This window comes from Equus quagga, chromosome 8 (assembly GCF_021613505.1).
Source record: "Equus quagga isolate Etosha38 chromosome 8, UCLA_HA_Equagga_1.0, whole genome shotgun sequence".
Lineage (NCBI taxonomy): Eukaryota > Metazoa > Chordata > Mammalia > Perissodactyla > Equidae > Equus > Equus quagga.
The window spans coordinates 24,571,725-24,597,375 of NC_060274.1; the positions used below are offsets into that span (position 1 = coordinate 24,571,725).

At 35.3% G+C, this 25,651-nt stretch overlaps 1 long non-coding RNA gene across 1 annotated transcript; it reads left to right on the forward strand.

Moving 5' to 3' along the window:
• The first annotated feature begins 11,286 nt into the window (after window positions 1–11,286).
• LOC124244207 (uncharacterized) lies at window positions 11,287–24,162 on the forward strand. Its single transcript, XR_006889914.1, has 5 exons — window positions 11,287–11,423; window positions 14,178–14,258; window positions 15,192–15,276; window positions 21,023–21,071; window positions 23,533–24,162. It is a non-coding gene; the product is annotated as an uncharacterized LOC124244207 (long non-coding RNA).
• The last annotated feature ends 1,489 nt before the right edge of the window (window positions 24,163–25,651 follow it).

The window sequence follows — 25,651 nt, forward strand, 5'->3', positions numbered from 1 at the left end:
TAATCAAAACAGCATGATACTGGCACAAAAACAGGCACACAGATCAATGGAACAGAATTGAAAGCCCAGAAACAAAACCACACATCTATGGACAGTTAATCTTTGACATAGGAGCCAAGAAAATACAATGGAGAAAGGAAAATCTCCTCAATAAATGGTGTTGGGAAAACTGGACAGCCATGTGCAAAAGAATGAAAGTAGACCATTATCTTACACGACGCAAAGAGATTAACTCAAAGTGGATTAAAGACATGAATGTAAGACCTGAAACTATAAAACTCCTAGAAGAAAATATAGGCAGTACACTATTTGACACTGGTCTTAGCAGCATCTTTTCAAATACCATGTCTACTCAGACAAGAGAAACAAAAGAAAAGGTTAACAAATGGGAATACATCTGATTAGAAAGCTTCTGCAAAGCAAAGGAAACCATCAACAAAACTAAAAGACAACCTACCAACTGGGAGAAAATATTTGCAAATCATTTATCTGACAAGGGGTTGATCTCCAAAATAAATAAAGAACTCATACAACTCAACAACAACAATAAAAAAACCAAACAACCTGATCAAAACATGGGCAGAGGATATGAACAGATGTTTTTCCAAAAAAGATATACAGATGGCCAACAGACACATGAAAAGATATTCAGCATCACCAAGTATTAAGGAAATGCAAATCAAAACTGCAATGAGATACCACCTTACACTGTTCAGAATGGCTTTAATTAACAAGACAATAAACAACAAATGTTGGAGAGGATGTGGAGCAAAAGGAACCCCCACGCAGTGGTGGTGGGAGTGCAAACTGATCCAGACACTATGGAAAACAGTATGGAGATTTCTCAAAAAATTAAAAATAGAAATACCATATGGGCCAGTATCCCACAAGTGGATATTTATCCAAAGAACTTGAAATTAATGATACAAAGAGATGTATGCACCCCTATGTTCATTGCAGCATTATTCACTATAGCCAAGACATAGAAGCAACCCAAGTGCCTTTCTATAGATAAATGGATAAAGGAGATGTTGTGTATATATACAATGGAATACTTCTCAGCCATAAAAAGACAAATGGTCCCATTTGCAACAACATGTATGGAGCTTGAAGATGTTATGTTAAACAAAATAAGCCAGACAGAGAAAGACAAACACAGCATGATTTCACTCATATGTGGAAGACGATAAATGCATGGATAAAGAGAACAGATTAATACTTACTAGAGGGGGAGAAGGTTGGGAGTTGGGCATTGGGTAAAGGGGCACATATGTGACAGACAAAAATTAGACTACTGGTGGTAAGCATGATGAAGTCTATTCAGAAATTGATAAATAATAATGCAAAGCTGAAATCACACATTTATAAGCCATTATGATTTCAATAAAATTACTGGGGAAAAAAAAAGAAGAATCCATCCAAGCCTAGAAACTTTCCTCTTAGGGATGGTGGCCAAAGTTTTATTGCTAACAGTCGTATGTCCAAACATTAGGTTGGAGGATTTCTGGGTTGTGTTGACTAGAAGGGTAATCTAAGCCTGCTTCCAGGATCTTGCCATTTCTGACTCAACTGGACCTTGTATGCAAGATGTTGTCAGAACACAAGGGGTTACAAAGAGCTGGGCTGTATCAAGGTTAAAGAACAGGTTGTATAGACTCTTTTGCAGTGTTTTGTTAATATATGGTTAGTAAGTGACTGTATGTGTGGAAGAAATAAATTTGAGATTTGCTTTCACTGGTGGTGAGATGAGTCCTAGGGGGTATAGCTAACCGTCCTCACCTTAGTGGGTATTATAACCTACTAAAAACAAAAACAAACAAAAGGACACTTCAATGTTGTGCATAATCAAATTTATTTATGTCAGTTTGCAGCATGAATGCTCTTGTGTCTAAACCGTATATTTTAAAACGTAGTTTTTATATCTTTTTGATATGTGGTTCCAGGATACTTGGATTTCCTTGTTTAGACATGTCAAAAGTCTATAAACACTTCAAAAATGTAATTTTTTATTTGTTTATAGTTAGTATTTCAGACCAATTGTTTTCCTCTGAAACACATACATGATTGTCACTGAAATCTGATCTTCTCATTTAAAAAATGAATGGGCCAATATTTCCTTTCAACATGATGAACAGAACCACAATCTAGACTTTCTTCTCAACTGGCATACTTCGTGGTTAAAGGACAAATTTAGATGGAATTGCCCAGCTTCATTGGAAATTGTGAATTAAGCACATGTACACATACAACTGAGCAAAGGTGAAATGGTGAGTAAGCCTTTTGAAACAAAGCCATCTCTTTGTTCAAATGTGTTCAAATATGAAATACGACTTGTTCATTTTTATTTCTATAGAAAAGTTTGATGGAAATGAGTCATTCCATTCACTGTGCTATGAAGAAAGTTTAAGAGACTCAACAATTTTGATGTCACCCTTTATTTGTCTTAATTTTCCTTTATGCACATTCTGCCCACTACCGTTACTCATCAAGCCCTAGAGGAAGGGGAAAATGAGTAAACTTCGAGAGAGAAACTAATAATGGATTTTGGAAGAGAAATATTTCATCAGGAAAATAAGAGCAATAGGTAGAATTGTTCAATATTTCATGTTTTTTCTTTTAAAAGGGCAGCTGTAGCAGCAAATAGAAAGAACACTCACTCATTCACGTTTTGCAAATACATACTGTGTGCCTGGGACTATGTCTAGGATCTGGCCAAGTCAAGAACTCAATGGATAGACATGGTCCCTGACTATCCACTGCTTATGATATTGTGAGTAATACAGGTAAACAAACTGGCAAGAACAGCAACAACAAGAAGTTGTGATAATCGGTGAATTGTAGGGTGTTATGGAACCAGATGGCAGAGGACCTAATGCCTCCTTCAGGGGTCAAGCAAGCACACTTAAGAAAATGAAACTTCTACAGTGAGTCAATGGTAGAAAAGGAGTTCACCGCTTAGGGTGGTATGATGGCTGGAGGAAGATTGATTAACCCACATAGACAGTGATGTGTTTGTGAAAGTCCAGAGGAAAGAAGGAGCAGGGTCCATTCCAGGAACTAAAATAAAGTCAGTATGACAGGAGTGTGACTGTAAAGGGAGGGATAGAAAGAGATAACACTGGAGAGATAAGCAGGTCCTGGGCCTGCTTAGGGCCTTAAAAGTGATGGTAAGGAGATTTGCCTTTGTTCTAAGAGCAATGAGGAACTGCTTAAGATCAGAAACAAGTAGAAGACAATCATATTTTTCTTTTAGAAACATCACTCTGGTGGCACATAGGAAATGGAATAATACGTGACTAATAGCAATATATAAGCATACACATAAATCATAATACTGCTATAATTTTTTATTTTCTCTAAGACAAACGCTAAGGCAATTTTCTGAAAGTGGTAATTTATTTTTTTTTAAAAATTTCTTTTCAGTTGAAGTGTGTTCCTGTTTCAATATCCTTATCTTATAAATCAAATACTCTTCCAAGGTCAAGTAAATGGCTTTTTAACTGGTTGGTTAATATTTGATGTGAATTTTCATTGCTTGTACTTCTAGTTATAGTAAATATCAAATAACTTAAAAGTTGTTGGACTTCTTCTCTCATTTAGGATGTAGAAACGTGCAAAAGAAAACTCTTATAATAAAAAAGATAATCTAGAAAATCCAAAGTTTTTAAACCTTTCAGAGAGCTAAGGTCACAAAACGCCAGTGATGACTGAATCCTGAAGAGTGACCAGTGTCTCCAAAGATGAATGAGGTGTACGCTTCTACTTTCAGCAGACGTGGAAAAAAAGGCGGCCTTCAAAAAAATTGGTAAAATGAAATCAGCTAAAATTATAATTAAATCTGAAAGGCTGAGTGTGGGCTAATATATTAGTTTAGAATAATCAGGAGCCCTATACAAAAAGAGATTTTTGCATGCGCATTCAAGCTCTTTTCAATGGGCTTCTTCTGCAAGTTGATGAGAAAGATCTGAGGCAGGGCTGGAGACTGGAAGGAGCCCCCATTAGAGGCACAGGCATGAAGAAAGTGACTGGCTACCACTGGGGTCCAGGGACAACACATTGCCTGCTTCTTGGACCCTTTGACATACAAAGCAAGATCCTCAAACCGCTAGAGGGAAGGTAAAAAAACTTCTTTTTTCTAGGGCCCAAACAAAGATACACTGCTTCTGGAGGAGAGGAGGGAAGAAAATCCATCTGCCACTGGAGATGGCTGGGAAGAACTCCTAACCCACCATCCTTCCCCAGTACAAAACAAGGGTCTGCTATCCCAGAGAAGGGTCAGAAAACTCTATCTTCTACAAAAGCCATTATAGATAAAAAGTAGTGTTTGGATTCCATAGTGAGAAAGGGCAGTAATGGTAAAAAGGTCCAGACTGAGGCTGAGACAGGACAACTGTCCCCATTATGAACCTAGCAATGCATAACAAGCAACAGCAGGCTACGGATAAAGAGGGTAAAAGTGTGGAGAAAGACCCTATTGGTGGCACAAAGGTGCAGGAACTGCTGAACTGAGACTGGAATACACACCATGCATCAAGCCACGCTGTGGCAGAGTCCGAAATACAAAATAGAGGAATATTGGCACAGGTGTTAGCTCAGGGACTATCTTCCTCACCAAAAGAAAAAGCTGCCACCACAAATCTCAAACGTATTTCAAGCACATACTAGACTGTAGACTCCCCACACTACTAGCTTGGCAGAAGAGCTCGGGTGTCCATTACTGCTATAAATACCCTTGACCAAGTTTCCATGGTCCTTCTACACTTTATGTCTAGCATGAAACAATTATGAGATACAAAAAAATAAAATAAAAATAAGAAAACCCTACAAACTTAAATCAAGAAATAAAGCAATCAATACAACCAGACTCAGAGAAAAACCAAATGTAACATCTATTAGACTGAATCTTGAAAATAACAGTGATTAGCATGTTAAAAGATTTAATGGAAAAGGAATAAAACATGTATAAACAGATTTGGAACATAAGAAATCATACAAATTATTTTAAAAAGTCAAATGGAAATGATAGAAATAAAACTACATGTCATCAGAGATTAAGAATTTCTTTGACGGATTCTCAGTAGATTAGATACAGCTGAGGAAAGAATCAGTGAATGGACATGAAATAGGCTAATAAAAATTATACAATATAAAACACAAAGAGAAAAAAGTAGTGAAAAAAAGAGAAAACAGAAAATTCAAGCACTGTGTGATAATATCAAACTGTTGAATATATATCTAATTAGAGTTTCTGAAAGAAGAGAGAAAGAAATTGGGGGTAAAGAAATATTTGAAGAGATAATGGTCAAACATTTTTAAGAATTAATAGATGGCCACAAACTACACACCCAATAAGCTCTTGAACTATACGCAAGATAAATACAAAAAAAAAAAAGAAAAGAAGAAAGAACAGATAGAAAAGAAAAGACAAATAGAAAGTCACTTAAACATAACAAAAAAGTGATAACCAAAGATAAAGTCTTGAAGGTAACCAAAAAAATATAAAAATACAGCAGAATTCTCATCAGAAATGAACATCTAGAAGACAGCGGAACAAAATTTTTAAAATAATGAAAGAAAAAAAAAGAATAAAAGAAAACTACCAACTGAAAATTCTATGCCCGTTATTCTATACCCAGTAACAATATCTTTCAAAAAATAAATATATAAATGTGAAATAAAGGCTTTTTTCAGATATTAAAAAGAGGTAGTAGGATTTAAATGCCAGCAGACTTACAGTACAAGAAATATATAAGGAAGTCATTCAAGGATAAGAAATTTAATATCAAATGGAAATGTGCATCTACAAGAATGAATAAAAAGCACTAGAAATGGCAAACATAAGAATAAACATAAATTTTTTTCTATTTTAAGTCACTTTAAAACATAATTAACTGTCTGAATTAGTTTCTTAGTGCTGTCATAACAAATTGCCACAAACTGAGTGACTTAAAACACCAGAAATTTATTCTCCCACTTTTCTGAAGGCAGCAAATCTGAAATCAAAATGTGACCAGTGCCGTGCTCTCGCTGGAAGTTGTACGGGACGATCCTCTAGGTTCTGATGGTTGTCAGCAATCCTTGGTGTTCCTTGGCTTGTACATGCATCACTCCAACCACTGCCTCCATCTTCACATGGACTTCTCTCCTGTGTGTTTGTGTCCAAATTTTCCTGTTCTTATAAGGACACTAATCATTTGATTAGGGCCCATCCTAATCCAGTATAACCTCGTTTTGACTTGATTACAGAGATCCTATTTGCAAATAGGTTTACAGTCACAGGTTCTGCATATTAGTGCTTCAACACATCCTTTCCGGGGATACTGTTCAACCCGTAACAGCCCACCATCCCATCTGTCCCCCAGTATTTATGTGCTTCCCACGAGCAAAATACATTCACCTCATGCCAATTCCCTCAAAGTGGTACCCTATGCTAGTATCAATTTTAAGTCCAAAAGTCTCATCCAAATGTAACCAATTTAAAAAATACCAAGTCCTATGTTCTAAATCACTGAAATCAGGTATGAGTGAAACTTTATTTATGGTCCATCCAGGAACAAAATTTCTCCAAATCTGTGTTTCTGTGAAACCTAGAAAACAAGTAATCAGCTTCAAAAATGCATAGGGCAGACATTCTCATTCCAAAAGTGACAAATTGGAAGGAAAATAAGAGTTGCAAACAAGTCTGAAATCCAGCAAAGCAAATTCCTTTAGATTTTAAGTCCTGAGAGTAACCTTTGTGAGTAGATGGCCTGTCCTCTGAGCCTAAAAGACTAATAGCCCCACCCCCTCATCCTGTGTAGTCAGAGGTCTCACCACCTGAGCCCCTGGAGTAGTGGTCCCACTGACTCAGCTCTCAGACCAAGGACTGGAGGAGGGGGCACAGAGAGTAACTGCTAATGGATACGAGGTTTCTTTTTGAGGTGATGAAAATTTTCTGGAATTAGATAATGGTGACAGTTGCACACACTTGTGAAGTGAATTATAACACTTTAAAATTGTGATTTTCATAGTATGTGAATTATATCTAAGAAAAAGGTGAATAACTCATACTACCTCAAGACAATTTTAAATTATGTTAATTAAAACAGTGTGGTGTTTGTGTAACAATAAGCATATAGAACAGAATAGTGTTTCTAGACAGGGATCCACAAATACACAATCGATTTTCAACAAAGTTGCCAAGGTAATTTAGTAGGAAAATATAATCTTTTCAACAAATATTAGTGGAACACTTGGGTATCCATGATCAAAAATAAATTAAAAAATGAATAAACCTTACCTTTACTCCACACCATACAAAAACTAATAAAAATATATTCAAGATCACAATATAAAACCTATAATTACAAAAATTCTAGCAGAAAACACAGAAAAAATCTTTAGCAATTTTTTCTAGATAGGAGACAAAAAATGCAAACCATAAAACACACGTTTTGATAAATTTGATTTCATCAAAATTAAAATATTCTCCTCTTTGAAGAACACTATAAAAGAAATGAAATATAGCCAGTGACTTGGAAATACATTCACAATGATATATGTTATAAATGATTTAGTATAGAAAGTAAAAAGAACTCTTACAACTCAAGAATAAGAGGACAAAGAACACAATAAAAATGAGTGAAATATTTGCAAAGAAACTTCACAAAGGAGAAAACACAATTGACAAATAAGCACATGAAAGAATGTTCAACATTATTAATCACTGGGGAAATTTAAATTAAAGCCATAGTAAGACACCAGAACAAACCTATGAAAGCAGAGAAAACTAAAAAACAAGCAAATAAACAAAACACAGAAGATATAAATTGCTGGTGAGGATGCGAAGCAATTAGTCCATTCGTATTTGCCGGTGAGCCTGCCATATGGTACAACAATTTTGTCAAACAGTATGGTGATTTCTTATAAAATTAAATGTGCACTCACCACGTGACTGAGAGACCTGGCCCAAAAGGATTAATAAAAATGAACATGTCCACATAAAGACCTATATACAGGTGTTTATAAAGCTTTATTTGGAATAGCCAAAAACCTGGAAACAATCCAAACATCCACTAACAAATGAAAGCATAGACATACTGCAGTGCCTCCAATCACACGATGGAATTCTGCTTAGCAATAAAAAGGGGTGATCTGGGGATTTGTGTAAACGGACGTGTGAATCTCAGAAACGTTATGCTTCGTGAAAGAAGCTAGAAGCCAGATACAAACAGCTATATATGCATGACTCCATTTTCACGATATTCTTACAAAGATGACGGTAGAGAACAGAAAACAATTCAGTGGTTGCCAGGCACAAGCATTATGGGAAGAGCTGATGACCAAGAGTCTCCAGGAAATGTTTGGAGTGATGGACTGTTCTGTGTCCTGGTTGTGATGGGGGTCACTACCGTATGTAACTAAAGACAGTTAATTTCACTTCATGTAAATGATACCTCAATGAGTTGGTTATGAGTTGAATTGTGTCCCCTCAAGATTCTTTTGTTGAAGTCCTTATTCCCAGTACCGGTGAAGGTGACCTTATTTGGAGATAGGGTTTTCACAGAATCAGTCAAGCTAAAATGAGGTCATTAGGGTTGACTCTAATCCTCTGTGACTGGTGCCCTAAGAAAAAGGGGAAATTTATACACAAAGACACACATAAGGGGCAGAGGACATGGAGGGACAACGACAGAAAACAGCCATCTGAAAGCTGAAGGGAGAAGCCTGGAGCAGACCGTTCCCTCACAGCCCCAGGAAGACAGACACCCTGCCAACACCTCGCCTTTGGACTTCTAGCCCCCAGACCTGTGAGACTACATTTCCGTTGTTTAAGACGCCCAGTCGGTGGTACTTTGTGATGGCAGCCTAGCAAACTAGTACACCTGGCTTTCAGAAGTGTGTTATTTATTTGTATTCTCACAATTTGAAAATTAAAATATGACCATCGCAATACAGTCATTCTAATGAAGGCCCAGAACTTAATATCTAAATCCACATGTATACAGAATAAGGAAAGAAAAGCTATTTGATTAAATATCTGCTTATATCTACTTTATTAGTTTCAACATATTTGAGCAGATTGTCTCTGTAGTACCATAAAGACTTCCTTTAATAAGATGTTCTCCAGGTGTACTTTCATTGTTTTGTTCAAAGCTCTGTATTTACGCATTACCTAAATTATTAAATATTGCTTTAACTCAACACTCTGAACCTATTATGCCAGTATCCAGATGTGTCTCATCTTACATATTCTCTATGTATCAGCTCTACCACATGCTTAGCAGTCCACAAATGATTCCAAATGCTTTTAAAAGAATGATTCTGGACATGTATAGGAAGAGAATGGCGACAGCAATGGTCGTGGGTCATATCCATGTACGTAAACGTAAGCTGGGCTCTTTAGACATACAGTTTCCTGGAGAAAGGAAGGGTCTCCTGAAACCTAGTGTGTGGATGTTAAAAGAGACGACATGCCACATTCTTAACCTGGCGACTGTCCGTTGCACGTGGTGGTAACTCTCAAAAAGAATGTCGATTACTTGATGAGGTGAAATATCATTGCACAAATATGGAAGTCAAAAATCACTGTAATTAAAAAAGTGCTAAATTACAACCTCATCTTGGTATAGCTATATTACTATGAAAACCAGTTGGGATGTCCTTAGGAAAAAAACAGTTTTTTACTCTCAAAACTGACAAGTTCAAGCACATCAGTCGTGAATCTGCATCTTGGAGTCAGGCCCAGGAGAGGAGGTTGGTGAGCAGCAAGCAGAGCATAATTGTCCATCAACATAGTAACCTTTAAATGAATTTTTGCAGGCATGTTAAAGAAGTTTACTGCGTGTCCAGTGCTTATAATCATATTGCACTAGAGGTCTTCTCTTTTTTACTAATCTAACCTTATTTAATACAATCCTTTACATTGCTGTTGCCTCCTGTAATCTCCCTAATGAATGGATATTTAATTATGTTCCTCCTTATCAATTTTATATTGAGTACATCTGGAGGTTATGTCCTAGAACATTTAACATTTCATTTCACTTTTTAAAAATTATTAAAATAAATAAATGAAACTGATTATCATATATTCTAATAAAATTTCGTAAATAATTATATACAGAAACTTGTTTGATTTAGAAGATTGGTAATGCAATATAGAGTTCTCTGCTTTAAGGTCACAAGTTCAAAATCAATCTGCTACTACACATCAAGAAAAAGAAATAAATAGCTGTGGTAATTAAACTTCATGTTGTGAGTCAATAGTTGTATTTGCATGTGTTTAGCAAAATAATTAAACAAAGTAGGAAGAAATGCAAATGTTTTTCAAGTCAGAAAAAAATTTCCCAAAAGGTAGTACTGTAGTCTTTTGTCTGCAATCCCTGGCAAAAGTGAGAGAGAGAGAGAAAACAGGTATTTACATATGTTGGAAATTCTCATCCACTTTCATACAGAAATACCCATATATTAGTGAACTTGCACAGGTTTTCCCTGTGTGCAAGGGATACCATAGATATAAAAGCAGAAAAAAGACCCATATCTTCCTAGTGACTTTTTCTATATCTCCCTCCTAAACTTATTTGACATCCCTCCAGGCTGACTAGATGAGGTTCCCTCCTAAACTTATTTGACCTCCCTCCAGGCTGACTAGATGAGGTTCCCTCCTAAACTTATTTGACCTCCCTCCAGGCTGACTAGATGAGGTTCCCTCCAAACCTCAGCCCTCAGACTCCACCCCTTCTTTTGTATCGAATGACTTGTGGTGGTAGCAGAGAATTTTCTTCTTCTTCAGGCACATTTTTTATTAAAACTGAGATATCAATCAAAAGGTATATAGTCTCTTTTCTTTTATTTTCAGGAAAATCTACTGCAAAATTCCCCTTGGCTACTTTGAAAGTGGATGCTGACAATGTGCCCACCCTGGGCCTGCGTGAATCTTGCCTTTATGGAGTTTATAATATAGCCAAGGCAGGAAAGGGTTGAAGGTAAAGCACTGGCATACCAAGATCAGCAATCCAGACACCTAAAGATAGGCTCTCAGATGTCTTCTTGATCGCAGGACAGGCATGGGAAACTGTTGAATGCTAAACAAGTTGCTATATGACAAAGAGAAATAGGGCAAATAGTCCTCTCTCATGTGGGAAGAAGAAAGGTTTCTGGGAGACAGTGGACTGAGCTGGAATCGATATTAATAGCTGGGAAGGACAGGAGCAGATGAGCTCCTCTGGTGTGGAACGTTTACGGTTGACAGGGCTCAGTTTGAGCAATGTGTTTCACTGGTCACAAAGCTAAGAGACAGACCTGTAAAGGATGACAAGTTCTGTGTACAGGAACTGCCATCATCACCAACTGAGTGGTCAGGATGTTTAACTGGTGACCTCGGAATCACTAATTGAGCGTTAATCTTTCAATCCGCCATGTTTTCTTCTAGAAATGACTCTTTGGTAAGTTTCTTTTTTTCTTTTCTTTTTTTTTTTTTGCCACAAACCAGAGCAGCTTTGACTTTTACATCAGAAGACAAGTCTACTTAAGTAGCTGATCTGGCTTTCCAGGGGACAAAATCACTGATTCCACAATTAGAAAGATGGCTTAAAACGTCAAGAACCATGGTGAAATAATACCTTTCGCTAAATGGACAGTGAGGGGTGAGCGAGTGAGATTGGACCCTTTGCTGAGAGTAGATTTAATTAGCAGGGGTCAGGGAATTTCGCAAAGATGCAGAGTTCCTTAAGATGCAAAGAAAAGTATCCTGAAGAGGAGGAAAAATCTGCCTTAAGATGGTCTGGTGATGTCAGTGACAATCTTTTCCTTCACAATTTTGCCTGCGGCTGGTTCTGCCAAGACTAAAGAGATGATGACATCTGTATGGCATATTCAAGTACTGTAGCATTTTATTTTACACCTTGGTAAAAATAAAGAAATTTGGGGAAAAAAGTGAGGGAGGAACTAAATTGTGTGTTTGTTTTTTCTAAAATGCGTATTGCTCCACATTAAGTGCAAACAAATGCTCATTAACTGAAATCCATTCTGAATTTTATTACTAATTCTCATCTGTTGAAAAAAAAATGTGCTTTCAGATCCAATAGTTGGAGTTCCAATAGTTCTTAAGTAGTCTAAATTATTTGTGCTCTTAATAACAGAGATCTGTAAGGTTTAATACACGTTTACTTGAATTAAAAAAATTCAATACCTGTGTTTTGGGGTGTGTGTTAGTTTATATGTATATTTAAATTTCTGTCAGTAAGAAATATTTCTAAACTACTACTCTATATTATGAACTGTGTCATGTGTGAGCTGTTTTTGGAATGTTTGCAAACACATTAAAACAAAATGTTTTAATATGGGAAAAATGAATACCTTGATACTGACTCTAGTCTGAAACATTATACGTGTAGCTTGTAAACATGATTATTCATACAGTCATATTTTCCACTTTGATCTGAATCAGCTGCAACGGTCTTGATAGGCTCAGTGCAGGAAAACTGGGCAGATGCCAATTCAAAGTACTTTGTTATTTAGCAAAAGCATTCAGTTCTTCAACAGCATCTAGGCTCAGGATCCCATGGTGTTCTATCACCAAATATTATTTTTAATTATCTATTCCAAAAGATAATTCAATTAACGATTCTTTCACTTATATTGAAAGCCAAGAATTTGAAACCAATGACTTGGACACATTTGTTTTTCAGGCTCTTTTGTTTTTTGGTGATTTGGTTTCTTACATCATTTGCTTTCTCAATTTCTATAAAGCAGTTCAAAAAAGTTTTACTGAGAGTTTGTTTGTTGCTAAGATTCATCCAGTTATGGCACATTGTTATAGTTCATTTATTTTGACTACTGGAGTATATGCCAATGTGAATAACACATGGTTTATTCATCCAGTCTGCCATGGTGGGTGTTTGGACCATTTCCAGTGTTTTGCTGTTATGATATTTTCACCCCAGGCTTTGGCAGTTCATGTGAAAGAGTCTCTCTTGGGCGCATACCTAGGAGTAAAATTCTGAAGCATAGGGCATATGAATGTTCAAATTTAGAAGGAAATAGGCAATTCCAACTTTCTGGGATGGCTTCACCCAGTTAAACCTCTACTTTCCAAGATCATCAAATCACTGTTAATCGAGTCTATTATTCTTTTCACTTATAGACACTTTGATTAAGATAAGATTCTCAGAATTGATTGGGAACACTGAAACACTGTTTCAAACCTTTAATAATGCAATTTTTCTGGTGAAATATTTTTATATTTTCTGTGCTTTAAACTTTTTGTTTGCTTGTTTTGCCAAATTTAAGAGTCTCCTGATTTAGCTCATTTTATGAACTTGTCTGACATTGTATTTTTAAAAGTAATGCTTCTTCTCACTGGCATACCAGTTAGTTATATTGGAGATTTTGTATGAGAAAAAGAATCACTATTTTTTCCACTCAAATGTACCTGTTAACATGCGTTTGAGAAATATCAAAAAGGAGAGAGAGAAATAAGTTCCAGACTGTATCGTGTAAAATAAATGATTAAAAACAGTCAAATAAAATTAAAGTGGTGTGAATTTAATATAATTAATTTAAGTTGGGTGAATTTTTATGCCATATCTCATTACTTATAAGAATTTAATGTAATGAAAAGTAAAAATTATAGATTAGGAAACAAAGGGCATAACAACCATATACATTCTTTCTGAAAGTAAGTTTATGCCTGTGTTCAACTCTGACATTCAGCATCTGAGAAAAATTAAATAAGAATAACTCCATTATTGTAAGTAGACATCATGATCAAAATTTTTCTGTGCATTTAATGCAGAAAACAAAATACGCCACTTTTTGAAAAAAATCAGTCCAACATTAACATTATAAGTTTATTTGTTGAGAGGAAGTAGAATATATTTTAACATGTAATAATTAAAGTGAAGTGAAATGATGATGTCCTATAATTAATAAACATTTCAAGATAGCATTCGATAAGTTTTAACTCCATTAATGAATAAAGCATATCACTAACCATATATTAACTATATATGCAGACTCTAGCTGTGTATTTTTTCAAGAGCAATGCATTCTTTGAAAATAGAGGTTTGCAGAGATGAGACCATTAAATGAAAATTGTCATCAATCCTCCCACCAGTAATCTACCATATATTTGATTTAAGAACAGTCTAAAAGGACAGAAAGGCACTATTTTTTATTCCCTGCTTCTTTCTTAACAGAAATATGCACAAAACAGGGAAAAACAAAAGCTTCCACAGTGGGATTAAGGTGCCTTTATGAAGACATTCATGACAACAATGGTAATTTGCAACATCTGATGGGATAAATGTGTGGGATTTTTTTTTTTTTTTGGTAAATAGGTATTAAATTAAGAAGAGGAATTTAAGGAAGGCAAAAATATCCTATGCCACGCTTGGAAAAGTAATTATAGTAGATGAGCAGGTATAAACTGACTCCATTTAAAACCATCTGCTCTCATGTTCTTCAAAATAACCCCAATTTGAAGACCACTCTTCAATGATACCACTGGGAGGAAAAATCATCTAACTTCTTTTTATCAAAAGTGAAATAGACATTCAATACTCCCAGTCAAGCCTGAATCAAGTCTTTATATAAATATTAAAAAGGCAAAATTTGGAAAACCAAAGTAGAATTCAACTGGAATGGGGACAGTGTCACTCACTAGATCGTGTCTTCTCTCCAGAGTGATCTGAAGCTCCTCTTTGATTTCCCGTGAAAGTCTGTCACACCTACTGTCCCACATCCCGCCCAGTGTTTCTTTCTTTCTTTTTCTTCTCCTTTTATTTATTTATCGTTTTTGCAGACAAAACTGTCCAAATCTAGACGACAAATTCTGCAATCACCCTACTGTTACCCCAACCCCCTCCAGTTCATATGACTTTTTGAGGAAGTGTAGTTTAAGGTCACACAATAGTTACGTAGAAATGCCCAGAGCCACACAGTCCTAATGTAAGGGGAGGATGTTCTCACCCCTTTTTCAATGGGGAAAAAGGAGGGAAAATTTCATAGAACTAGATATCGAATTTGCAAAATTAAAGCTGTTGATTAGCTTCATAGAAAGTTGAGCTGTGTATCAACTTCTTACACTGATGCTCCTAGACGGAGTAAGATACAGTGAAAATGTCTAAGCTTTTTCGTATCAGTTTAACATAGAGTATATGAATGAATTATATTTATTTTCATTCAATTTCACTGTACAATCATTTGTTAAGTCTTTACAGGTGCTCCACTGCCTGTCTTCAAGGAGTTCTACATTAAGTAGGAGAGACCAACAAGCAAAGAAATGCAACATAGCCAGTAGGTGCTGCAAAGACGTGAAGTGGGAAAACTTCCTGCATATCAAAATATATTAGGAAAACTTTTTGATGCTTCTTGGCTTTAGAGGAGTAAATAGACTCTGTATTTTTAGTTCATGAACTGACTTCCTTAATTCTCACAAAGAGAAGACACCAGTGCCCATTCCCCACCCCCAAAGTTTGAATCTTAAAGCTAAACGTAAATGGCATCTAGTTTTGATCTTTTATAAACTATTTGTGCAGAAAAGTTTGCTTCTTGATGCAAAGCCACGGGCAACTGCAGTTCACCACGACTGCTCTCCCTGCCGCCTGGGTTCTTTGAATGAGGCATTGTGTGAAATTCCAACCTCATTAAATCTGCTGTTAGCTGTGCTCTGTGCAGCCACTGCAAATCTGCTCTGGGTCAGCCCTCCTGCTTGTGAAACCATTTAAGGCAAACAAGATGCCTGAACCATGAGGTGTAACATAATACCAAAGTCAGGCAGCCACATTCTTTACTACTTAAGTAAATTTCTACATTCTTTGCTGATCAAACTAAATTCTTTTTCCGTTTTTATTTGGTAGAGTCATTCAGACAAAATGTTGCTTTCTCCAAATATTAAATAACACCATGTAGTACAGGAACAAAGAAACTTACTTCACTTCACAATAGCCTACAAAGGGATAAAAGTCAGAGTTTACATTTCCCCTGGCACAGTGCACTGCTTTAATGCTGGAACAGAAGTTGCCTGATGACACTGCTCGGACAAATTAAGCACAATATTTTCTTTTCCGCCTTAGAGTTTCAGAGCAGAAGAATCACCCCAGGATAATTATATTCTGCTCTAAAGCAACCCAAGAAGTCATTAAGAGTCTGTACATGTGTGCACACACGTGTTTATGTCCGCCCCTGCACAAGTGAGTGCACATGTTAGATAGGTAGATGGGAAATACGTCTTCTAGAATTGAGACAATATTCTTATTTCACATGATTTGAGAGTTCTTATATGGCAGCAGTCACTGCTTTTTTCTCCCTACCTTGGTGACAGTCTCGAATCAATCAGTGACCTAGATGGGAAGATTTTATAGCCCATAACCCAAGCCTTCACTCATCCCACTTGTGTTGTGACCGAACTGTTTTTTACCTCCAAAAATAGACTCTGCTACTGAAGGAATGAGATTTTCCAAGCAGAGACAACAATATTGTCATTTTGCAGCTGACCTGCATATTTTTCACAGTATTTATAATATAACTTCAGTTGTTCACAATGCTTCAAATATGTACACATTTTAAGTTTAAAAAGTGGTATATCTGACCCATATTAATAGTTCACATGAAAGTAAAGCAAGAATTCTCAGAAAATACTTCTTTAAGTTCCTTAAAGTATATGGGTTTTTAAAAAGCCAATATTGGCAATATTTAGGATGTTTTCGTAGAATAACTGGAATAACAGTGATGTATGTCTTTGCTTATCTATAGTATCACATAAAAGCTGTGGCAAATTAGAAGGCGACAAAGGAAGACAGGAACGAATAAATACAACATGTCCAAACACATCCATCTTAATACACTATAAACCAGGTCATTATACAATATATAAGATATTTTAATGTGCAAAAACAGGGGAAATATTAGAAAATTAATAAAAATTGAAATGATATTTAATTTTATGCATATTCAGAATGAGGAAAAAATTTCCACACATTTTTACCTCTAGCAAGTTCTTACTTTGTGTTCTTTATTTTTATATGGTAAAATGTAAATTTTAGAAAATTTGACATTTTAAATAATAATAGAAAACTAATAAATGTTACATAACAAAATTTAAATTTAATAAATCTCAATTAGGTTTTCTGAGTGATAAAGTTATCTTCCTCCAACTTAGAATGGATGAGTTGGGATAGATATTAATGAATTGCAGATAATCGTAGAAGAAGGGAAAAATGTAACATAAATACTGTTACGAACAGATATAAATTACTGGGAAGACGTTGTGCAAAATATCTTGGGGGAACATTGAATGAGATCTAGACGGCATTGTTTGAATTATATGATGAGTTTTTCTACCTTCAAAATATATCTATGCATTAAGAAATTTTAAGGAATTGTATTCTCTCTTTTTGTCTTTTCATGGAAATCTAAAGATTAGCCAGCCAAAGTTTTGTTTAAAAAAAGTCAAAGGGAAAATATTTGTATGGTTTTTATTACTCTTCTCTTACAATTGAAACCAGATAGACCAATCATACGCACAGAAACAGTGCTCAGCAAACCTTCATTTAACGTCTATTCCATATACGGCACCATTCCAGGTGCAAGAGATGACGGATCATTAAAACTCTGTCATTGGCTGCCAGTAGCTAGTGATCCAGTTTGAGATTTTTAAAAACAAATCAGTAATTGTCATTCAAACAACTGAAGAATAGAGTTCCACTGGAAATAATGGTTGTAAAGAAGATAAAGTGATCAATTTTATGCAGCAGAAACAGAAAATAACCTCTAAAGGAGGTTCCTGAGAAAATGAAATTATAAACACTTAAGAAATGGCCATATGGAGATGTCAAGACTTGGAATTTAAGGTAAGTAGGGATGCGGAATAGGTAATTGTTTTATTCCACTTTTTTCCCAATTTCAAACCCATAAATATCAACTACCAACTTCTTAATGCCTCAGGTGACAAGATGCAAAGATGCAATTCTAACTCCTAGAACATAATAGAAAATAGCTTTAAAATAAATCACAAATTGTAGGTATCTTTGAAAGATTTGTTAAACATGATCCATTGGTAATAGTTGCAGTTCACTTGTGGAACCGATGATATTACAGAAAAATAAGTGCATATATGGTAGACTGATAGATGGATGGATAGATTGATATACACATACATACAGGAAACACGGAAAGATAGTTTACATTGCAGCTCTCAGCTCATAAGTTTTAAGCAGCCTCTGCAGGGTTCACATAAAAGCCACAGTGACCACATTCTGTAAACAAAGAGCACTAATAAAGGGTTTGGCTGTAGCTTAAAGGTTCTCCTGCCTTTGAGTAATTTTCCTATGCCATATACTTAGCCCTAGTTATGACCTAATTATGCATAATTCTTTTGGAATAGGATCATTACAACTATGCTTATTACAAGCTCAGCAACCATTTAAAGAGGTTCAGCAAAGACATACACGTGGTTAAGAAGGGACATGGAGTCTGCATCCAATTTGATAACCACAGGAAAAAAGTCAGAATGAAAATATCTTTTGAAAACAATATTTTGGTTTACCCCAGGCTGAACCAAGATTGACACAAACACTGCATTTTTCAGATATTTAAAGACAAACAAATAGTTGACATTTAAGGCATGATGCCCAGAAATTATATGAGCTAATTCAATACAGGAATCATTCAAGGGAGAGTCACAGCCCCATCCTTAGGGATCCTTAGCCTCATCAAATATATCTCAGGAGATGAAAGGATTTTCAAGGGACAAAGAGCCTCCCCTACAAGGGTCTGGAGGACTACTTGGCAACTTGACAATGAAAGAATCCTAGTTTGAGAGTTTGAAACATCTTTGAAAAGTAAGCACACGTTGATTTAATAATAACTTGATGATTGTCTATTCTAGCATCTTGGTTAGTTATCTGATAGTATGACTAAGTCAACATTTTAGATAAATAAGCTGAATGGAGGGGAAAACTATTGAACAACTACTGTATATACAACTATAGTCCTACTCAGCCATTCTACAAGTGTATGCAGTTGGACATTAGTGTGACATCCCATGAAAAATTATGTTTAGTGATTCACCTCATCACTAAGGATAAATGAATGAATGAATGACGCTTTCATCATTCATTTCATTGTACAGATAAGACTCTCATATACAAGTGTCTAATCTGTCACCCAACATTAAGTTCTATCAATGCAAACCCATTGGCACTATATAAGGAAAAATATACATGTTTTATCTATATTATGCTAGTTGTTTTCATGTTTACTCTATTTCCACTTCTGATTAAATTCTTAAAGTTGTCATGAATTGACAGCTAAAGATTATAAGATAAGACTGAAGACACCACAGTATTTGAGAAATCTACACGCCTGATTCCCTAGAATCATGAATGTGTATATAAAAATGTTATAAAAGAAAAATAAATATGTATTATAATTAAGAGTGAAACTGAGCACAAGGATAGTTTGCTACATTATTAGATTCAAAAGATTTTTTGCTTGGAATCCATTGCTCAGTAGTTTTAAAAATTTTTTGGCAGAGTAATCTTCTTTTCTATAAAAACACAGCATAAATTTAAAATAAATATTTTATCAGGTATGTTTATTCTACATGATCAAATTATAATGATTTCATTTTCTAAGTCAACTACTTTCAGTCGAAGATGTGACAGAACGTTTGAATTTGTGTCCTCCTCTTCCACAAACCCACTAAAACGTCAGAAAGAAAATTTTCTAAAGGATTAAAGAATTGGGGAGGAGATGCTAAGTAGAAAATTTGAAAGTAGAGAATGTCAAGTAAAAAGACAAATTATAACTGATTTATCAGGCCTATGCAAGCATTGTCAAAACTGGAGAAATCAAGAGTAACTTAGTTTGAGCCATAAAACCTTCAAAATGTGAAGGAATTGGCAATACCAGTTACTGCTGAATGTAAGAATACAGTTAAGGCTCAAACATGATCTGATTGAAAGACTGTGCAAAGAGTTTTATGAATTGGTTTCTAGAGCTGTCATAACAAAACGCCACAAACTGATTGGCTTAAACAGCATTTTATTGTCTCATAGTTCTGGAGGCTACAAGTCTGAGGTTAAGGCATAGGCAGAGTAAGCTTCCCGTCATCTGTGAGGGAGAGTCTGTTCCATTCTTCTCTCTTAGTTTCTGGTGATTTGCTAGCAATCTTAAGAGTTCCTTGACTTGTAGATGTATCGCCCTGATCTCCTTGGATTTACGTGACATCCTCTTTGTGTGCATGCCTGTCTCTAAATTTCCCCCTTTTATAAGGACACCATTAATATTGGATTAGGAGCCCACCCTAATGATGTCATTTTAACTTCATTGTCTCTGTAAAGACCCTATCTCCAAATAGGGTCATATTCTGAGGTACTGGGGGTTTGGATTTCAACACATGAATTTTGTGGGAACACAGTTCAGCCCACAATATTATGGATTCCATATTTCCTCTTCCCCTCCATGCAGCTGGGATATTGTCTCTCCCACTTCAGCAAAGGAGAGAAGTCTTATATTCTTGATAATATCACAATTCATCAACTAGTAAGGTGTCTGACTAGCCGTCCTTTGAGCTGTGTGTACCAGTGTTCGTTCTATATGTTGTCACATGACTAGATAACTTATTTAAAAGGGACTTTCTTTTTTTGAGTGGGAGGTGCTATAATAGCCATAAACCTGACTCAGACGTGTAAATTGCAATGATATCTTGCATTGCAATCTTAGAATAATTTTTAGTGAGGGATGACAAGAAATTTTATTAATCAGCACCACAAGTTAATGTTTTGATTGATGCAAATTATTAAAATTTGTCATGCAACACATCTGTGTGTCAATTATGTGTTATTTCAGCTTTTAAGAGAGTTAAAAATAAATATCCAAAGTGAAATTCAAAGGAAACCACTAAAACAGCATCTCACTAAAACCATAGGAATCTACTAACCCCTGATCTACATAAATTTAGAACCATTTGTTTGTTTCAACTGAGATTTCTTATCAATGCCTAAGAAATTTATTCACAAAAGCTTCTTTTGGTTCGCAGATCCGTTTGAGAATCTTATGAAACCTGTGGTCCATCTCTCCAGGAAAATGTAAGTATGCACAGGCACTCAAGTTTTGCATACAGTTTTCATTAAACTGACAGACAGAAATAATTGAATTCCCTAAAGTTCTTGAATGGAAGTAAAGCTGAGTTTGGACCAATACTCTACCACTTAAAAACTGTATGATAACTTAAGATTTAGATTTCAGTTTTGCATATTTATAAAATTAGAAAGATAATTATGCATACACTATAAGTTTTTGGGATTATTAAATGATGCAATGTATGTCAAGTTTTGGGAACATAATATTTTCTCTCTCTATATTTCTTCCTCGTGCACCTAGAATTAGGATTTCTTTTATTCTTAACGTTGTAACCAACTCACCATTTTACTTAGGTTCTGTTTTTATTATTCATTATTTGATATCATCCTTGGGTTGAGAATTTTTATACGTATTTCCAGTGATGTGCCACCCTAAATTTGATGGTGAGTTCAAATATAAAAATAATTAAAATAATATGACCCTATCCTTTAATATCTTGGTAATCAAGCTTTGTACTTAGAATGTTTGTGTAAATGAGGATTTTTCTGGAAAGCTTTAAAAATGAAGATTTCAGTTGCGAAGATCTGGAGTCTCTGTATCCTGGATAGGAATCTATATGGTTCCCTCTGGAAACATTGGATCTCTCTCTTTTCTCTATGTGTGAATCACTTCTGCAGCATTTTTATCAGGAGTTCATTCAGCTTTTCTATTTATTCAGATGGAAAATTCTCTCTCCTGCAGCAGACCATCCCCTATGAATACAAATCTGAGCAAATTCACAAAGACCAAGAGATTTAGGGGGTGAAGAAGTATAGCATAATGGAGAAGCTTGGATGTTAGAATTGTGCAAATTTAAGATTAAATCAATAACTAATCTCAAGGTTGTTTATGAAGATTAGATGAGATGGTGAAGCTAAAGTATCTATCAAAGAAAACGCCTTTATATAGTTGGCTGTCAATAAATTTCCCTTCCATTAAACCCATTTCCCCATTTAAATCACTCAAAAATGTAAGGCAGTTTTCATGTCTACAACAATTACTGTGATAAATATATTTAATATTTCCGTCAACATTCCTTATAAAATAATCCAAATACATATTATTAGGTGTGTCATACTCAATTCTTCAACATTCCTCATTTATAGGATACCCCATCTTTCGTAACATAGATTACCTCTTTCAAATATGGCCCTGGTTATCACTGCATTTCTTAAACAATAGTTCACTAGACTAAAAAGAAATATTGTAGATGAGCACTGATCAGTGTAAAGTCTAGAAGTTAAATTGCTATTAGTAATTAGTAATTAGCTATTTGGAAATTTTCAGGTGGCAAAATCATGTTTTTGATTTTCATTGAGTTTATTGTCAACTAGAAACTGTTAGGCCTTCTTAGAAACTCACTGATCAATCGTATTCAGAAAAATCAATATGTTTCACATAAATACAACCTCTAAAAAACATTTATAGAATTTTATATGATACGTGTTTTCTTGTAGGAATAACAAATTTGTACTCATCAGATCCTCTCCAACTCAGTCTTACTTCAGAAAGAATATGCTTTTATAAAATGACTCCTGAGTGATAGTGATTCCATCTGTCTCCATGAAGTAGAGTGAAGGGAACTCATTTTGTAGGCGATACCAACAAAGCAATAAAAATGCTTTGATTTAAGACTATTGAAAGACTTCAATAGAACTAGTGCCTGAAAATCTTCATTCAATATCTTCTAATACTAATTTTCTATCCTAAAGTTTGAGAATATATGCCTGTGGACCAAATGACTTTTGAGAGAAATGTATGTAAATTTGAGTCAACAGAGTGAGAAATAGTGTATTATAAATTGACCAATAGCTTTTACCATAAAAACAACTGGATAAAAAATATAAATTTCAAAGAATAAAACACCTACATTACTGTGTTATACCAAAAAGAATTAAGTTCAACCAAAATTTGGATAATCTTTTGGAAATTGAATTATAACCTTTTCATGATATATGCACCTTCATGATGTCATTAGATATGTCTGCTCAGGAGAACCTAGCAAGCTTATTCATGTCCCTATGTCTTGATAAGACTGATTGATATATAAATGGGCCAGAGGAGGTTTTGCTACTGTTTTTAACAGTGGGAAGAAAGTCCATGAAAGAACATGAAAACTTTCTTAAATTGGAATCTGTCCAATTTGAATCAAGAGGAACTTACACAATATTTGACATACTATATGAATGTTTCCTACCCCAATTTCTTTCAAATGGAAGCAAGTGAATCAATGTTCACATCTTTAAATGACACCGACACCTGTTCTTATGGGTTGAATTGCACCCCTCAAAAGAGAGATGTTGAAGTCCTAACCCTCAGTACCTCAAAATGTGATCTTATGTGGAAGTAGGGTCTTTACAGAGCTAATCAAGTTAAAGTAAGGTCGTTAAGGAGGGCCCTAATCCAATGTAACTGTCATCCTTATAGAAAGGGGAAGTTTGGACACAGAGACAGACGTACACAGAGGGAAGCCATGTGGCGACACATCGGGAGGATGCCCTGTGAAGATGGAGGAAGAGTTTAGACTACGCAACTGTAAACAAGGAATGCTAAGAGTTGCCCACCGCCACCAGAAGCCAGGAAGAGGCAAGGAAAATTCCACCTGGGTCTCAGAGGGAGCATGGCTCTGCTCTATAGATTTCAGACTTCTCTAGCATCCAGAACCGTGAGACAGTAAATCCTCTGTCGTTTGAAGCCATCTGCTTTGCGGTACTTTGTTTCAGCAGACTTGGGAAATGAATACACTTATGTTATAAAGTAACGTTTAGCAATTAATAAAGTTATAGCATATCTTCCAGCTGTAAAATTGAATAATAATAATTAATTCTATCAATAACAGAAACAGAAATTAGCCACTGGAAAAATACATTGATAATTAATTGTAGTGTGTAACTTTTTTGCAATAGGAGAGTACTAATGAATATAGATCATCTGAGAGCATTTTTAATAAAAATATATTTTATTCAGTCAATAATACATATTCATGTGTCGTTAAACCTATTCATTTTATTTGGTAGAGTAAATATCACTTTATTGCAAATCAGAATCTGAATTAATATTAACCAGTACTCTTTTGGAGAGAAAGCCACAAGATCATGCTTAAACAGGATTTGTGTTGCGATGGTTTGTACAATTCTTAACCAAATTTTTTGCATTAAAGATTCTTAATGCTGTGTTAAAAGGGTGTTCAGATCATTTACGAAAGAAAAGAAAGATCCCTTTCAAGAATTCTTTGATGTAGATAATATTGTACTCCCCATGTGTTTTGTAGAAAATTGTTTGCATGCATATAATACTTCCTAACTAATTTGCACTCTTTAGCGTGACCCTGAGGCTGTGATGAAAGCTGCATATTTCAGTTGTCAAATATATTGGCCCTTTTTAATCTATCATTTTAAAATAGCGTACTTTCAACCTTAGAACTCTATGATTTATTCTCACTCATATTTACAAGCAATCAATGGCATTTGAACATTGTAACAAAGTTTCATTACAACGGTAGCAGGGAATGGAAGAGGAGGCCAGGGAGGCATTTCAGGCGAAGTGTATCCACTCCCAGCTTGCCAGGCTCGCCTCAGCGCTCGCGCGTGTGAGCACAATGACAATAAGAAGAGACTGGTGTTAAGGTTCATTGTTCGTTCTTCTCTGAGATCATCTTAGTGCTGAAGCTCCATTTATTACCTAACTGTTGTTCACTTCAGCGTAGCACTTACACAAACATACTGCATGGGTTTTTATGTTTCTTTGAAGTTGTTTCCATAAAAGCAAAAAGACAAATCTCCAACTGTACAATGAAGAAAATGATGATAATAGTTAACATTTATCTAGTCTTTACTGTGTACCAGGCACTGTTCTAAGCTCCGCACATGTACTAAATCAATTAATCTTCTTAATAACCCTGAGAGCGTACCAAACACAGAGCAGGACCCAGCCATCTGATCTCTCATTGGTGTGCTTCCTTATCCAAGCATATTTCATACTCATTCATGTGCTGACAGAGCAATTCAGACAAAAACACAGACATGTAGAAAATATATAATTCCTTATCTGCAAGAAAATGTGCAGCTGGAGATATTTTCTACCCTTGCCAAAGAAATGCTGCATCAATGCAGAAACGAAGTGAATGTCTAAATATGATCAAATGCATTGTGTTGCTTTCCACAAAAATGGTGAAGAGCCAAGCACAATGTGTTGGATATCTGGATATCTGACTTTTGACATTGACACTGAGTCTCTCCAGTTGTATGTATGCCTAACAGAAAGTCACCACACTTTCAATGGACCTCTATTTCCCAATTTTACAAATGAGGAGAAAGGTTAAAATTGTTTGATTTCTAAAATGCAATAAATTCATTCATTTAACGTTTATTGTGTACAAACTGTGATAGATGCTTCAGATAAAAATATGGATGTGATACTTTCATGGTGATCATACTGTAATTTTCAGCTGAATATCATAAGTGCTATGATAGAGTAATGTGAGATTACTATGAGAAGCAAAAGGAGAACATTTAACACAGACTAGGTGAATTAGGATAGTTGTTCT